The sequence below is a fragment of the Drosophila arizonae genome, chromosome X, assembly GCF_054131065.1.
Source record: "Drosophila arizonae isolate 15081-1271.41 chromosome X, UAZ_ARI_1.0, whole genome shotgun sequence".
Lineage (NCBI taxonomy): Eukaryota > Metazoa > Arthropoda > Insecta > Diptera > Drosophilidae > Drosophila > Drosophila arizonae.
In genome coordinates, this window is record NC_142927.1 from 34,082,272 (window position 1) to 34,100,211 (window position 17,940).

The 17,940-nt window shown below is 38.6% G+C and overlaps 1 protein-coding gene across 11 annotated transcripts in view; it reads right to left on the reverse strand.

Annotated features, from left to right (window-relative positions):
* The window catches only part of Atg101 (autophagy-related protein 101), a 35,690-nt gene that overhangs the window by 14,767 nt on the left and 2,983 nt on the right, over nt 1-17,940 (reverse strand). The window contains exon 2 of one of the 11 annotated variants that reach the window (XM_089473668.1): nt 10,707-10,753. The exons of 9 other annotated variants lie outside the window; for them this stretch is intronic. The gene's annotated coding sequence lies outside the window, so the exon portion shown is untranslated. Of the gene's footprint in view, nt 1-10,629; nt 10,649-10,706; nt 10,754-17,940 lie in introns of those variants that run through there. One more of the 11 variants, XM_089473669.1, reaches the window with a different exon arrangement.

A 17,940-nucleotide genomic window follows, 5' to 3' on the forward strand; every position in this document is an offset into this window, starting at 1 on the left:
AGAAGAATTATTCAACAAGTAAATTCTCATACTTTTGCCCATAATGCAGTGCAGCCCAAGCGCAGTCGCTGATAACTGCGTGTGGATGCGTGTGTACGCATGTGTGCATGAAGGAAGTGCAGAATGAGTAGAATATCAGCTTAGGGGGTTCAGGGTATCTCCCAGTCCAGTCTCGACTGGAGCCTTCTTACTTGTTTAAATATAATTTAAGCTCGTTGTTAATTTTTGGGACTGACTTAAAGGGAATTTGTTTTATTTGGCGAACTATCCAGCTTGCATTGTTTTCTGTTAACTTGGTATTAGCCTGAACTTTTAATTTATTTTGGACTGTACTGTTTGTAATGGTACTTCGAGGTCTATTAACGATTTCAACTATCTCAGTATAACTTTTTCCATTATTATGATGGAAAATAGCCAGCTGTACGATTTTCAGTGACACCATATTTTTGTACAGTTTGAGGTGTTGCCCCATTTTAAGAAAAAATGGGAGTAGCATAACATAATATTAAAACTATTATATTATATATTAAAACTATTTGTACAACCTACCTTTTAAAAAATATTTTGTACAAATATGTTGTTTACTTTATAAGCTATGATCTAAATTTTAAATTCATATTAGCTGTACGATTTTCAATGACGCATACTGTACATAAGTCTGCACACGTAACATGAACCATAAGAGCCTCTCTTATGCACGCGGTCATTTGTATGTGTACTCTAGCATATTTTAAGAATCTCAATTCCAATTGATTTGCATTGATTCTGAGTTCGCATTGATTTTGAGTTTCTAGCCGTTACACAAGCTTTTCTTTCATACATACGTCATAACAATCATGTGATTTAATTTTAGTTACTATTATTTGAAAGCGAGACGGTGGTCTACATTTTAGTTATTTTGACAAACATGCTATTGGTTATGGTGCAAGTTCAAATCCCGAGAAAAACTTTTTTTTGGTAATTCAAAATTTATGTAATTATAATTTAATTTATATTTCTTAAATATCATATGTATACATTTCTAACAGAGTATTTTATGCAGAAATTTTTTGTAATAATTTCGCGATTTTTATACCCTGAACCCATTTTCATTGGGAAATCAGGGTATAATGGTTTTGTTGAAATGTATGTAACAGAGCTGAGTTGATTTGGCCCTGTCCGTCTGTCTGTCCGTATGTATGAACGCGTCGATTTTAGAAAATATAAGAGCTAGAGACTTCTAATTTTTTTTAGAATGTCCGTAATTAAAGCGCGCATATCAAGTTTATCATTAAAAATCGATAACTCATCCCGATCTTTTTTTATCGATAAAAAAACCTTATCGAAAACCAGTTATAAAATTATATCTTCTACACCTTTATTGCTAGTCTCCAAATTTTTAATGTATGCTTATATGCAATTTATACAATTTCGGTTTTTGTTAAAATTTACCCCCCACTCTTAAATTCACCCCCTCACCCTCACTTTTGCAAAAAGCGTATTTCAAATACTAGAGACTTGTGCTTTGGCAATTACATGCATATCCATGTTATAATCATAATCTGAAAGTTTTATGAAGATCGTACGTCCACAAAAAAAGTTATTAAGCAATTAAGTTCTCATAGTAAGCGCTCACTGCCGCCCATGCGTGTTTATTCTTGTGTGTGTATATGTAATTGTTTGTGTATGTGTGTGTATGTATGTGTGTGTATGTATGCCTGTGTGCCCGTGCGTGCGTGCGTGTGTGTGTGTGTGTGTGTGCGTGTTTCTTGTGAAAGCTGAAAGACGCGAAAAATTATTTAAGCGGAGTCGTTATAACCGGATTCTACTGTATAGCTAATTAAAAATATCACTATATCTTCACATCCGATTTGCCACGCTTTTAATAAGCGTGGATATATAATTTTTTCATTAATCCTTATCGAATCATAACATTAGCCACGTGCGAAATTTCAGCGTTCTAGCTTTTAAATTAATGGAAAATATACCCTCCTTTGGCATTTCTGACCATTTGGAGGCGGTTCGGGAATCCACCAAAGTTTGAAGATGTTTTAATGGAATCCTTTTCCATTCCTTTGTGACCTCAGCGATCGTTTCAATTCTTGTCCTTGTCAGATCGGCGGCTCTATTTCGCTTAATAAGCGACCAAACATTTTCAATAGTATTCAAATCTGGACTTTGGGTGCACTTCTGCTCATTGGTTAATTCACTTAATTTTTTATATTTATAAATCTGATAATAAATAGTTCGAAATACCCAAGCTATGTTTTGTCACAATTTCAATTCTTGTTTGTTGGCTTAACTCAGATATTTTAACCACTTTTAATATAAACAAGTAAAAACGTTGCAGTCGGGTGATACCGATTGCAGAAGACTCATTCACAGCCCAAACGCTGCCAACCAGAGTATATAGTGCAATTTTCAAGTCTAGTGCGCAACAAAAAACACGGCATGATCCCATTAAAATTGGAAAATCATCGATAGCTATTGCTATGATCATTGCATTCATTGCATTCAAATTACATACATATATAATTTATACAATTTTGACTTTTCATAATATATATTTATATCCATATATTGGATACCGGCTTCAAGCTAGCAGCAGATTAGCGCGATTTTCCTATACATGTGCACACTTTCTTCGTTTATTCTATGCGTACAGACAGAAGCGCGCCCTTTCTCACATTCTTAGAATTTCGATTGACTTCTGGACTTTCTAGCCGTTACTGTAGTTTTGTCTGATGACGCTCTCTTAATAAGCTATTCTATTTTAGCAACTGGCTGGTCAAGTTAAGCAGTGGCGCGGGTGCTAAAGGCGACGCAAGTAATGTTATACATCTTTCGTTTTTTATAAAATAGATATTTTATTGGGAATGTGCGAGCTTGAATGAATGGCACTTAAGTCTTAGTCTTAAGTTTTCTTAGTCGAATAATTTTATCAGTTTAAATTTGTTTCTTCTCAAATACATATATGCAAATATTGTAAATACATTGTATATATGTATGTATATATATGTAAGTCTGCACGCATAGCATCAAGCATTCCAGCCTTATACACGCGCTCATTTGTATGTGTGTATGTATGTACACATAAATGCGTGCTCTAGCATATTCTAAGAATCCCGTTGCGATTGATTTGTCTTTGCATTGTTTTTGAATTTCCAGCCGCTACACTGGCTTTTCTTTGCTATGCGGCGTCATAACAATAATGTGATTTCGTTTTAACTACTGTTGATCGAAACGACGCGATGGTGCTGTACGCTGAAGCGCCGGCGATCTTTATTTTAGATAATTTGACATAAACATGGTTTTGGGCTTGGGTGCGAGCTCAAATCCCGCGGAAAACTCGTTTTTGTAAACTGAAAATTTTTTACACTCATTCACGAAAGTGAAATGAGTATATTGGTTTTGTGCAATGTCCGTCTTGATGTCCGTCCGTCTGTCCGTATGAACGCAATCTATTTCGGCGCTATTGAAGCTAGAGACTTGAAATTTTGAACACATACTCGTGTATATCTCCGATTTATAAAGTGTTCAAATTTTCCCGATCCGCCCACTAGGGGCGTGGCAAATCGGAAAATTCATTTTCCGATATACCAGAAATCATGTTTGTTGAAGAGCTAGAAAGCTGAAATTTGGTATGTAGGTCCGCGCCGATCACCCAAGATCACAAGCTATGGCGGACATATCTCCGCCCATTGGGGGCGTGGCAAATCGGATAAAACTGTATCTCCTAAAGTTATAAACCTAGAATGCTGAAATTTTGCATGTAAGCTGAAGTTTTAATTCTATGAAGATAGGTGAAAAAATTATATATCTACGCCCACTAGGGGCGTGGCAAATAGGACCTGAAGATATAGTGATTTTTCGAATTCTGCTATATTTTAGGCACTATTAATGCTAGAGACCTGAAACTTTGCATATATACGCGGGTTGACCACCCACGTCCAACGAGCTATGGTAGATATATGTCCGCCCATAGGGGGCGTGGCAAACCGCAAAAGTTGATATCTCCTACAGTTTAAGAGCTAGAAGCTTCAAATTTGGATAGTTAAGTTACTGGTGGCCTCCTCTCTCGATGCCCCAAAAATAATTTTTAAGCCTCTTTAAGGGGGGTGGCATATCGAAAAATACCCTGTAATTTTCACATTTTTTGAGCGTAAGAATTCAAATTTTGCATTTAGGTAACCGGTTGCTCGTTCTAAAAACTGGCTAAAATTGAGGAGTCTGCGGCTACTAGGGGCGGGGCAATCGGCATTTACAGTGCCCGAATTGCGACATTTCTATGCGTCAGCCATCTATTTATGTATATGTCTGAAAATCTGAAAGTTTTATGAAGATCGTACGTCCACAAAAAAAGTTATTAAGCGATTAAGTTCTCATAGTAAGCGCTCACTGTCGCCCATGCGCGTTTATGCTTGTGTGTGTATATGTATGTAATTGTTTGTGTATGTGTGTGTGTTTTTTTTTTTATACCCTGAACCCATTTTCAATGGGAAATCAGGGTATAATGGTTTTGTTGAAATGTATGTAACAGGGAGAAGGAGGCGTGGCAGACCCCACAAAGTATATATATTCTTGATCAGGGTGACGAGCTGAGTTGATTTGGCCCTGTCCGTCTGTCTGTCCGTCTGTCCGTCTGTCCGTATGTATGAACGCGTCGATTTCAGAAGATATAAGAGCTAGAGACTTCAAATTTTTTTTAGAATGTCCGTAATTAAAGCGCGCATATCAAGTTTATCATTAAAAATCGATAACTCATCCCGATCTTTTTTTATTGATAAAAAAACCTTATCGAAAACCAGTTATAAAATTATATCTTCTACACCTTTATTGCTAGTCTCCAAATTTTTAATGTATGCTTATATGCAATTTATACAATTTCGGTTTTTGTTAAAATTTACCCCCCACTCTTAAATTCACCCCCTCACCCTCACTTTTGCAAAAAGCGTATTTCAAATACTAGAGACTTGTGCTTTGGCAATTACATGCATATCCATGTTATAATCATAATCTGAAAGTTTTATGAAGATCGTACGTCCACAAAAAAAGTTATTAAGCAATTAAGTTCTCATAGTAAGCGCTCACTGCCGCCCATGCGTGTTTATTCTTGTGTGTGTATATGTAATTGTTTGTGTATGTGTGTGTATGTATGTGTGTGTATGTATGCCTGTGTGCCCGTGCGTGCGTGCGTGTGTGTGTGTGTGTGTGTGCGTGTTTCTTGTGAAAGCTGAAAGACGCGAAAAATTATTTAAGCGGAGTCGTTATAACCGGATTCTACTGTATAGCTAATTAAAAATATCACTATATCTTCACATCCGATTTGCCACGCTTTTAATAAGCGTGGATATATAATTTTTTCATTAATCCTTATCGAATCATAACATTAGCCACGTGCGAAATTTCAGCGTTCTAGCTTTTAAATTAATGGAAAATATACCCTCCTTTGGCATTTCTGACCATTTGGAGGCGGTTCGGGAATCCACCAAAGTTTGAAGATGTTTTAATGGAATCCTTTTCCATTCCTTTGTGACCTCAGCGATCGTTTCAATTCTTGTCCTTGTCAGATCGGCGGCTCTATTTCGCTTAATAAGCGACCAAACATTTTCAATAGTATTCAAATCTGGACTTTGGGTGCACTTCTGCTCATTGGTTAATTCACTTAATTTTTTATATTTATAAATCTGATAATAAATAGTTCGAAATACCCAAGCTATGTTTTGTCACAATTTCAATTCTTGTTTGTTGGCTTAACTCAGATATTTTAACCACTTTTAATATAAACAAGTAAAAACGTTGCAGTCGGGTGATACCGATTGCAGAAGACTCATTCACAGCCCAAACGCTGCCAACCAGAGTATATAGTGCAATTTTCAATTCTAGTGCGCAACAAAAAACACGGCATGATCCCATTAAAATTGGAAAATCATCGATAGCTATTGCTATGATCATTGCATTCATTGCATTCAAATTACATACATATATAATTTATACAATTTTGACTTTTCATAATATATATTTATATCCATATATTGGATACCGGCTTCAAGCTAGCAGCAGATTAGCGCGATTTTCCTATACATGTGCACACTTTCTTCGTTTATTCTATGCGTACAGACAGAAGCGCGCCCTTTCTCACATTCTTAGAATTTCGATTGACTTCTGGACTTTCTAGCCGTTACTGTAGTTTTGTCTGATGACGCTCTCTTAATAAGCTATTCTATTTTAGCAACTGGCTGGTCAAGTTAAGCAGTGGCGCGGGTGCTAAAGGCGACGCAAGTAATGTTATACATCTTTCGTTTTTTATAAAATAGATATTTTATTGGGAATGTGCGAGCTTGAATGAATGGCACTTAAGTCTTAGTCTTAAGTTTTCTTAGTCGAATAATTTTATCAGTTTAAATTTGTTTCTTCTCAAATACATATATGCAAATATTGTAAATACATTGTATATATGTATGTATATATATATGTAAGTCTGCACGCATAGCATCAAGCATTCCAGCCTTATACACGCGCTCATTTGTATGTGTGTATGTATGTACACATAAATGCGTGCTCTAGCATATTCTAAGAATCCCGTTGCGATTGATTTGTCTTTGCATTGTTTTTGAATTTCCAGCCGCTACACTGGCTTTTCTTTGCTATGCGGCGTCATAACACTAATGTGATTTCGTTTTAACTACTGTTGATCGAAACGACGCGATGGTGCTGTACGCTGAAGCGCCGGCGATCTTTATTTTAGATAATTTGACATAAACATGGTTTTGGGCTTGGGTGCGAGCTCAAATCCCGCGGAAAACTCGTTTTTGTAAACTGAAAATTTTTTACACTCATTCACGAAAGTGAAATGAGTATATTGGTTTTGTGCAATGTCCGTCTTGATGTCCGTCCGTCTGTCCGTATGAACGCAATCTATTTCGGCGCTATTGAAGCTAGAGACTTGAAATTTTGAACACATACTCGTGTATATCTCCGATTTATAAAGTGTTCAAATTTTCCCGATCCGCCCACTAGGGGCGTGGCAAATCGGAAAATTCATTTTCCGATATACCAGAAATCATGTTTGTTGAAGAGCTAGAAAGCTGAAATTTGGTATGTAGGTCCGCGCCGATCACCCAAGATCACAAGCTATGGCGGATATATCTCCGCCCATTGGGGGCGTGGCAAATCGGATAAAACTGTATCTCCTAAAGTTATAAACCTAGAATGCTGAAATTTTGCATGTAAGCTGAAGTTTTAATTCTATGAAGATAGGTGAAAAAATTATATATCTACGCCCACTAGGGGCGTGGCAAATAGGACCTGAAGATATAGTGATTTTTCGAATTCTGCTATATTTTAGGCACTATTAATGCTAGAGACCTGAAACTTTGCATATATACGCGGGTTGACCACCCACGTCCAACGAGCTATGGTAGATATATGTCCGCCCATAGGGGGCGTGGCAAACCGCAAAAGTTGATATCTCCTACAGTTTAAGAGCTAGAAGCTTCAAATTTGGATAGTTAAGTTACTGGTGGCCTCCTCTCTCGATGCCCCAAAAATAATTTTTAAGCCTCTTTAAGGGGGGTGGCATATCGAAAAATACCCTGTAATTTTCACATTTTTTGAGCGTAAGAATTCAAATTTTGCATTTAGGTAACCGGTTGCTCGTTCTAAAAACTGGCTAAAATTGAGGAGTCTGCGGCTACTAGGGGCGGGGCAATCGGCATTTACAGTGCCCGAATTGCGACATTTCTATGCGTCAGCCATCTATTTATGTATATGTACATAAGTAGGCTTAATAGGCATTAATAGCACGGAAGGAAACATTTTTATAAAATTAATAAAATATAAAAAAAACTAAAATAACAAAAATTTGCAATTTACAAAAAAGTGTTTTCAGCGGGATTTGAACTCGCACCCAACCCAAATAGCATGTTTGTCAAAATAGCTAAAATAAAGATCGTCGGCGCTTCAGCCTGCAGCACCACCGCGTCGTTTCGATCAACAGTAGTTAAAACAAAATCACATTATTGTTATGACGCCGCATAGCAAAGAAAAGCCAGAGTAGCGGCTGGAAATTCAAAAACAATGAAAAGACAAATCAATCGCAACGGGATTCTTAGAATATGCTAGAGCACGCATTTATGTGTACATACATACACACATACAAATGAGCGCGTGTATAAGGCTGGAATGCTTGATGCTATGCGTACAGGCTTACATATATAATTATATATACATACATATGTATGTATTTGCGTATATGTATTTAAGAAGAAACAAATTTACACTTATAAAATTATTCGACTAAGAAAATGAAAAGTATTAAGTGCCATTCAGTCAATCTCGCACCTTCCCAATAAAATATCTATTTTATAAAAAACGAAATATGTATGAAAAAATAAAAAAAATAACGCAGTAAAGGTTCGAACCTCCCCTACTCTAACATTACTTGCGTCGCCCTTAGCACCCGCGCCACTGCTTTACTCGAGCACTCAGTTGCTAAAATAGAATAGCTTAATAAGAGAGTGTCAACAGACAAAACTACAGTAACGGCTAGAAAATCCAGAAATCAATCGAAATTCTAAGAATGTGAGAAAAGGCGCGCTTCTGTGTGTACGCATAGAATAGACGATGAGTGTGTGCACAAGCATAGGAAAATCGCGCTGATCTGCTGTTAGCTTGAAGCCGGTATCCAATGTATGGATATAAATATATAATAAAAATCAAAATTATATAAATTATATATGTATGTAATTTTAATGCAATAGCTATCGATGATTTTCCAATTTTAATGGCATCATGCCGTGTTTTTTGCTGCGCACTAGACTTCAAAATTGCACTATAAACTCTGGTTGACAGCGTTTGGGCTGTGAATGAGTCTTCTGCTATCGGTATCGCCCGATTGCAACGTTCTTACTTGTTTGGTATTTTAGCTTTTTTATATTTTATTAATTTTATAAAAATGTTTCCTTTCGTGCTATCAATGCCTATTAAGCCTATTTATGTGAACAAATACATAAATGGATGACTGGCGCATATAAATGCCGCAATATGGGCACTATAAATGCCGATTGCCACGCCCCTAGTGGCCGTAGACTCCTCATTTTTGGCCAGTTCTTAAAACGAGCAACCGGTAACCTAAATGCAAAATTTGAATTCTTACGCTCAAAAAATGTGAAAATTACAGGGTATTTTTCGATATGCGACGCCCCTAAAGAGGCTTAAAAATTATTTTTAGGGCATCGATAAGATATATAAACTTTTGAGATAAGATAAGAGATATAAACTTTTGCGGTTTGCCGCGCCCCCTATGGGCGGACATATATCTACCATAGCTCGTTGGACTTGGGTGGTCAACCCGCGTATATATACCAAATTTCAGGTCTCAAGCATCAATAGTGTCTAAAATATAGCCCAATTCGAAAAATCACTATATCATCAGGTCCGATTTATAATTTTTCAACAAACATCAGCTTACGTGCAAAATTTCAGCGTTCTAGGTTTATAACTTTAGGAGATACAGTTTGGTCCGATTTGCCACGCCCCCAATGGACGTAGATATATCCGCCATAGATTGTGATCTTGGGTGGTCGACGCGGATCTAAATCGGAGATATACGCGAGTATGTGTTCCAAATTCTCTAGCTTCAATAGCGCCGAGATTGCGAGATTGCGTTCATACGGACAGACGGACAGATGGACGGACAGCAAGACGGACATTTCACAAAACTAATATACTCTTTCACTTTCGTGAATAAGTCTAAAAACCCTATAATATTAAATAAATATAAGGATCTATTAAATCAAAAGAGAACTTCTCAAAAATTTCTTTATAAACACCTTAAAGTCCGCTAGAAACAACGAAATCACGCAATGTCAAAAGACGTATGCCGCTACAAAAATCGTTGGCTTTTGGCATTTGTTATCAGCAGAAAGAACTGACAAAACATAATAGACAAAATATTTCGTAAATTTACAATTATTATTTTTTATTATTATTATTATTATTATTACACGTATAAGTCAATATGCAATCGCTAACACGTGAGTTTATAGACAAACGGACGGATAGTTAACACCTACTATACTTTAGATAATACAGTAAAGTGATTTTTATGCCATTGAACCCATTGAACATGGGAAATCAGAGTATAATGGTTTTGTGAAAAGTATGTAACAGGTAGAAGGAAGCATCGCAGACACCATAATGTATATATATTCTTTATCCGTCCGTCCGTCTGTCTGTCCATCCATCCGTCTGTTCCTTCGTCGGTATGTCTATCCGTCCGTCCGTTCGTCCGTCTATCTTTCCGTGTGAACGCTTAGAACATAGAAGTTATAAGAGCTAGAGACTTAAAATTTGGCATGCATATTCGTATATATCATTCACGGTTTTTTCAGTGCAATTTAAACAAAATTAGACCTTACTACTTCAGATTTACTGTGTATATACATTTAATGAATACGGTTTTGTAATTTACAGATTTAGGATACCACGAACCCTTCGCCCCCAATTTGAAAACAACGTATTTCATGTACTATAGACTTCTGCTTTGGAATGTACACGCATTTAAACCATATGCTCACGCTCTGAAAGTTTCGTGAAGAAGTCTCACTACAAAAGAAATTATTTAACAATAAACTCACATAATATTACCTACAGTGCAGCGCAGCCCAAGCGCAGTCGCTGCTTACTGCGCAGTTAGCAGTGCTCCGATGACAATTTTGATTTACCTTAGAGTATTTTATTTATATCAAAGACAAGACCAGCAAGGAGTTAACTGAAATGTTTAATATTAAGCTTAGAACACTTTAAAATATTATTAAATGGGCAGAAAAATAAAATAGACTGGAACTAAACAGCTCTAAAGGCAGACCAGCAAATTGTAAACACAGTGGAAAACAAACCACAGACAAGCCTCATAGGTAAATCTTCAGAAGACAGTGTGTCCTGAGACTGTGAGAAATGTACTTAATTTACACAAATACTCCTCATATGTGGAAGAAGCTCTTGATCTCTGCTGGGAATATTGAAAATCGCCTACACTTCGCAAGAACTCAGAACTGAGAACTCAGAACTATCCTCCTGACTATTGGATTAATGTAATCTTATGCGACGAGACGAAGATAATGTTATTCTATATTGATGGCCCTGGAAAAGTCAATCGCAACACAAAAACAGCTCTCTAGGCTATAAACATTGCTTCGACTGTTAAGTTTGGCAAGGTTTCAGTCATGGTGCGGGGCTGTATTTCTGCGAGAGGTGGGGTAGAGCTGCGGATATTCAACGATATCATGACAAAGGAATTTTATTTGGATATTTTAAAGAAAGAATTGACAGAAAGTGGTCACACTATTGGCTAGTGATTAAATATAATCTGTTTCGGGACAATGCACAGTGGTTCCGCCAGAGGCCAAAATTACAAATAGCGGACTAACTAAAGTGACAGGTGCACTTCCCATTACTTTAGATACGTTTTTTTACTTGCATGCACCTGTATATGTATGTACATATATGAACGGGTACAGTCCGCTATTTAAATATAAGCACGCCTCTTCAATTAAAACCCAAAATCGTTCACCCAGGTAGGCACCAATGTTCATGTCCCATGCGTACACACAATCAAATGTATATACATACATACATACATATGTATGTGAGGACTTCACAAGATCGACCAAATGCAAATGCTGGCCTGTAAAATTGCTACAGGCGGCAAGAGCTTCGCACACAGGCATACAAATGCTCATAGTACATGTAGCAAGCGAGAGTGTGTATGCATGCTAATCGCGAAAACATTTTCATTATGCGCACCAACGCTTTCATACCCTTTCCACAAATAATAACGAAAACGCATGGCAAATGGCTTGAAGAGTTCGGAATACACTTCACGTAAGGGACGAAACGGCAGTCTAACGCGAAGAAATTTCAATTTTCGTGAGCTGCTGCTTGTGCTCACATGCATACATACAAGTTAACACCATCCAGTGCGCAGCACTGCCTCTCTTCCCCTACCCTCAACCTCTCAAACCTAATATCACCGCGCCTACGCTTTAATTACCCACTTGACAACTACTTATGCTGACATCTAAGCGGCTGCGCCACTTCGACCCAGCTATTGCAACACAGTTGCGATTACGCTGACGCTTGAAGCGGCGAGTCGACACCGGAAGCCAATGCGCAACTTCAGCGGTGCCTATTGGAAACCGCTTATGCTGCCAAGAGTTCAACGGCTAAGAACCGCTGACGCCGTTGTTGCTCCGCTATGACGCCAGCTGAAATAGGACGCTGACGTTGCATACGCCGCTGCTCCGCTTCTGCGGCTCTGCGACTGCGACTGCGACGAGCTCGCCAGGCCTGGAAGAAGAACTGGGGAGCTGGCCACTGGCCAACAAAAACGCCAGTTCCAGACGACACGCCGAGTTATCAAGATCATTCTATCTCTAATCAAGAAAGACTAACGAATACTTTATTAATAAACTTATAACGTTTGATTAAAACCCTTGGGGTTCTCATTTACTTGATCATGTCCATCACAACCAGCATCCTTTAGTAAGTATTCCAAGATACGTGGTTGTCGCCCATGCGAACAACTCAAACGAACCCAGGAATGTGAGTGTCCTTTATGAGAACGACAACACATTACTTAACTGGCGCCCGAGCAGGGACCACTTCGATTGTGTGATGTGTCATAAAACAATGTAATTAGTGCCACAATTCTCTGAATGAAATTAAATTAAAAAGTGAAAATTAAAAAGTGGAAAATTTTTATTTCTCATTGTGCCACTGTTATGCAGTTAAAATACAAGACAAATCAAATAAAATCAAAATTTTTTCTTCGTAATTGCAACAAAAGAGTGATGAAGAAAAAGAAAAAAAACGCAAAAACACGAAACAAAAACAAAATATCAAGTAATGAAATGTGATAGTGTCATTCGTTTTTTTTTTTTCTTTTTCGCTGCCCTCTTTTGCGCTAGCGCTGCATGCAAGTAAATAATTGCAGCGAAAAAGAATAAAAAAAAAAAAAACAAAAACAAGAAGAGCTGCATAACAACAAGTGTAATATGACGCAATGAAGTGAAGAATTTTTTTTCCACTTATATAAAGTAAATTCAAATGTTAAAATAATTAAGAGAATTTGTGAGTGCTGTCGTTATAAAAAATGAAAGAGGCTGTGATAAATGTGTATGCATTCTCTATACTAAGAGATGCGTGGGTTCGATTCCCTTCGCGGCCTGATAAAAAAAAAACTGATAAAAACGACACATCTTGCGATCGATAGTGGTCTCAGTTTTAGTATAAGAGATAACCACTGTGGCAGCTTCGACCTGCAAGTGGCATTTGTAGTAATAAGAGATAACCACTGTGGCAGCTGCGAGCTGCAAGTGGCATTTTAATAAAAAAAACATAAGGGAAACAAAGCAACAAAAACAAAGTGCTGTGAGTGCAATTGTGTTTCATGTGAATAAAAGTGTGTGGTGATGTGCTGTGTGCCGTTGGAAAGGCCTTGCAATAAGAAAAATGAAATTAAAAAGAGACATTGCGTTTGGCTGCCCAACGGTTCGTGGAATCGTCCTTACCCCAGTAGGCTGTAACAGGCTAAAAAGGATAATAAGGGCCTCCCGTTAAGTGCAAACTCACCCCACTTTGACGCGCGCACAATGCAACCCACACTTGTGCACGAATAAAGTTTTTGTCTAAAAGTGTATGACACTAAAAAATACCCTATAAGAAAAAAAATAAAAATACTACGAAAAAGTAAATAAATAAAGTTGAAGAAAATAATATAATAATATAATAATAATAATTTCAATTGCAACCTTATTTTGGTATTTCACTAATCGAACTTTATATCTTCAACAGATCTGAGAATATATACACAAGCAGACACACGCACATTTAAGAATTAAGACCACAACAACACTGGGTAAGCGACGCACTGTCTCCTCTTGGCTAAAAACAAAAAAAGAACAAGATAAAAAAAATAAAAAAGAAAACAGATAAAGCAAATTAGTATTTTCTCATCATATTGTTGTATCCTTGTTGTCTTGATCTTCATTCGAAAAAAGTAATAATGTCCGTGTCCGAAAGGGAATTGTCCGACAATGAGCGGGGTCTGCTATGCCCTACAGTCCTGAATTTCCTCAAAATCTTGGGCATCCAAGTCTACTACGCACCTTCACAAAAAAGTGAGGTTAACGGTCAAGTAGAAAGATTTCATTCCACATTCCTGGAGATCTATCGTTGCCTTAAGCAAGAATACCCAACCTGTACGATCAGTGAACTTGCTGATATTTCGGTCGATAGATATAATAACTCAATTCACTCTGTCACTCAGAGGAAACCTACTGACGTTTTTTTCAATCGAGCCGCTACTATGGACCTACAGAAACTTGTAGAAATAAAGCATAGGGAGTATGAGGATATCCGGGGTTTGCTACAACATAAGCAAGAGATATCTAATAGCAACAAGAACAAGAATAGGTCCACACCAGTTCAGTACCAGCCTGGACAAGAGATATTTGTAAGAAACAATCAGATAAAAAGCAAGGATAAAAATCGTTTTAACAAGGAGGTAGTCGAAAAAGATAACAGGGTTACGGTAAAGACGCGAACGGGTAAATTTTTTCACAAGTCCCACGTGAAAAAGTGAGGACTCTTATAAAAGTAACGTATTCTTCTGTTCTTATGCCAAGTGGAGGACACTGTGTCCTTATCAAACACTCACACCCACACGGATCATATACGCATGCTTGCCTTTTTCCAAATAAAAGCTATATTGTTTAATTGTCAATTTCATTTAGATTTAAACAAAATTGTTAGCATTAAGCGAAAACTTTTATTGTACTACTAACTTCGTATTACTAACACAATATTCAACATTAGCATCTCATTGCTATCATTACTAACTTCAACTCGAGCGATTCGAATGTTTAAATACGACGGCCCACTGGTGACGCTAAAACAAGGCAGCGGGTGGAGAGTTGATGGGTATTTCAACTTGATCCACATGGTAAATTTAGAGGAGATAGAAGCTGCTATAGAAGCAACAAGGAATGAAGCGCGGGAACTGAACGCGGGACAGATCCGAGTCCTAGCGTTCCACCATATGGAGCAGGCACAACAGATGCTCTCGAAGCTATCGAGAGTGAGGAAAACCCGGTCAATTGACTGGCTTGGATCGGTGTGGAAATGGATTGCAGGATCGCCGGACGCTTCAGACTGGAACGCTATCCTCAACGTGCGGGATAGTCTCGTGGAAAACAACAATCAACAATATAAAATCAACGACAAGCTCTTCGAGACATCACGGAAATCCCTGGAGGCGCTCAATACAATGATTGAGAGGGTCAACACAATTGACAACAACGATCAGGCTGCCATGATTGTTTTACATAAGGCCATGTTGCTGGAGAGTCAAGTGGGTGAACTGAGCAGAGCTTGCCAGTTTGCGAAGGCGGGCCTAGTAAACAGTAATTTACTAGACGAGGCTGAGATACGAGCGCTACTCAAGGAAATGGACTCTTTGCCGTATCAGAGTGCCGTGGAAGCCACGGAGTTCGCGAAGCCTATCATCGTAACAAATGGCACCGCATTACTTTATGTATTGGCGCTGCCAAAGGTGGCCGCTAAGGAGTACCAGATGTTGGTCATCCGGCCAACGATCCGCGCTAACAGGCACATCGACGTTAACTTCGGAAAGTTGCTGGTGGCCCCGGACGAGACGTTCGCTATAACCAAAGACTGCCTGGCAACACCAGCGTTTGTGCGGAGGAGCACCTGACGCCGTTGAGCGAAACGGACTGTATCCCTAGAATATTGAAGGGAGGAAACGCCGAGTGCCATTACGTGACATCCAGTCGACGCGTGGTGGAGCTACTGGAAGACGGAACCCTGTTCTTTACAAACTACAATGGAACTATATACACAGAGGGACAGAGCTACAGCCTCAATGGGACATACCTTATACAGTTCGCGAACGAGACGGTAACTGCGGACAACAAAACTTTCAGAAGCCATTCGCACACGCGCCTGATAGCCATGCCCACCGTGGTCACGAATCTGACAAGTTTGGGCTACCACCTCAACCTGGAGCTGATACACGGGTTAAGCACAAAGAACTTGAATCTACTCCAAACAATGCGAAGAAGGTTAACAATATCTTCTACTACGGAAATCGTTACGATTTTTGTAGTGATATTTGCTATCTTCATGTTTTGGAGGAAGGTCACTCATCAGCAAGCATCTCCAGAAACCGACAAAGACGTGGAATCCAATGCTACTCAAACGGAGGACATCACTGCAACCGATCATAAAGACGTTTAATCTGCGGGACGCAGATATTTAAGGGGGGAGGAGTTAACACCATCCAGTGCGCAGCACTGCCTCTCTTCCCCTACCCTCAACCACTCAAACCTAATACCACCGCGCCTACGCTTTAATTACCCACTTGACAACTACTTATGCTGACATCTAAGCGGCTGCGCCACTTCGACCCAGCTATTGCAACACAGTTGCGATTACGCTGACGCTTGAAGCGGCGAGTCGACACCGGAAGCCAATGCTTCAGCGGTGCCTATTGGAAACCGCTTATGCTGCCAAGAGTTCAACGGCTAAGAACCGCTGACGCCGTTGTTGCTCCGCTATGACGCCAGCTGAAATAGGACGCTGACGTTGCATACGCCGCTGCTCCGCTTCTGCGGCTCTGCGACTGCGACTGCGACGAGCTCGCCAGGCCTGGAAGAAGAACTGGGGAGCTGGCCACTGGCCAACAAAAACGCCAGTTCCAGACGACACGCCGAGTTATCAAGATCATTCTATCTCTAATCAAGAAAGACTAACGAATACTTTATTAATAAACTTATAACGTTTGATTAAAACCCTTGGGGTTCTCATTTACTTGATCATGTCCATCACAACCAGCATCCTTTAGTAAGTATTCCAAGATACGTGGTTGTCGCCCATGCGAACAACTCAAACGAACCCAGGAATGTGAGTGTCCTTTATGAGAACGACAACACATTACTTAACTTACATATATATATTGAGAGAGCAGAGAGAGCGAGAGAGCAAGAACAAAAATTGAGCATAGAGGCATCTTTTATTCAACATTTGACCATCTCGGTCGAGCGCATGAAGCGGAATGATTGTACCTTCGCATATTTTCGTAGCCCGAACCTAAAAAGTGAAGAGCCGAGCAAATGCGAAATTGATAGGCCCTAGGAGTTAGATTTTTCGGTGTTGAAAAACTTTGTACTACATGTCTAGTCTATGTGTTCTCTGGTCAGTGATTCAACAAAAATTGTTAAAAGAGCGAAGAACTTGTCGTGCAGATGCAACTCTGCATTGAGCTTGAAGTTAAAAGAAAAAGTAAAAGAGTCAATATAAACAAATATTTTAGTAAAACGATTGAAATCAAAATGAATATTGGAAAGAAAGGTATGTTATTTTATTATACGTGTTTAAAAACGTGTTTTAAAACATTATATTTACTAATAAATCGTTTGTTTTGTCAGTGTCTCCATATGTGTTTTGTCGTATATATTAATGATTTTCAGGTAAAGTTTCAATTGTGATCCCCCCTTCACCCCCTCTAGCGACTTTTTTTGTGGTATTTATTAAACTTTTAAGATTATAAAACTTTTAAATTTAGCTGCCAGAATCTGCCAGGCTTCGTGGTAAAATTCGCAGAACATAGCCTCAAATTTAGACATTTTTAAGGTTATGTGAATGCTTTGTTGTTTTGATTGTGCTGTTGAGTTATAAATGTTTGTAGATATGTGCCGTACTGTCCATTTTGTATTATTTTAACGATATAGATTATAGAGAATGCTTTATTATCGATTGGCGAGCTTTCGGAGGAAGCTGCTGAATCTAATAATAAAGAAATTTGGAAATGTAGACTTCAGCACAGTCGAAAGGTCTCACGCACTTTAACAAACACAGATGTTATGAATACGTTACTCT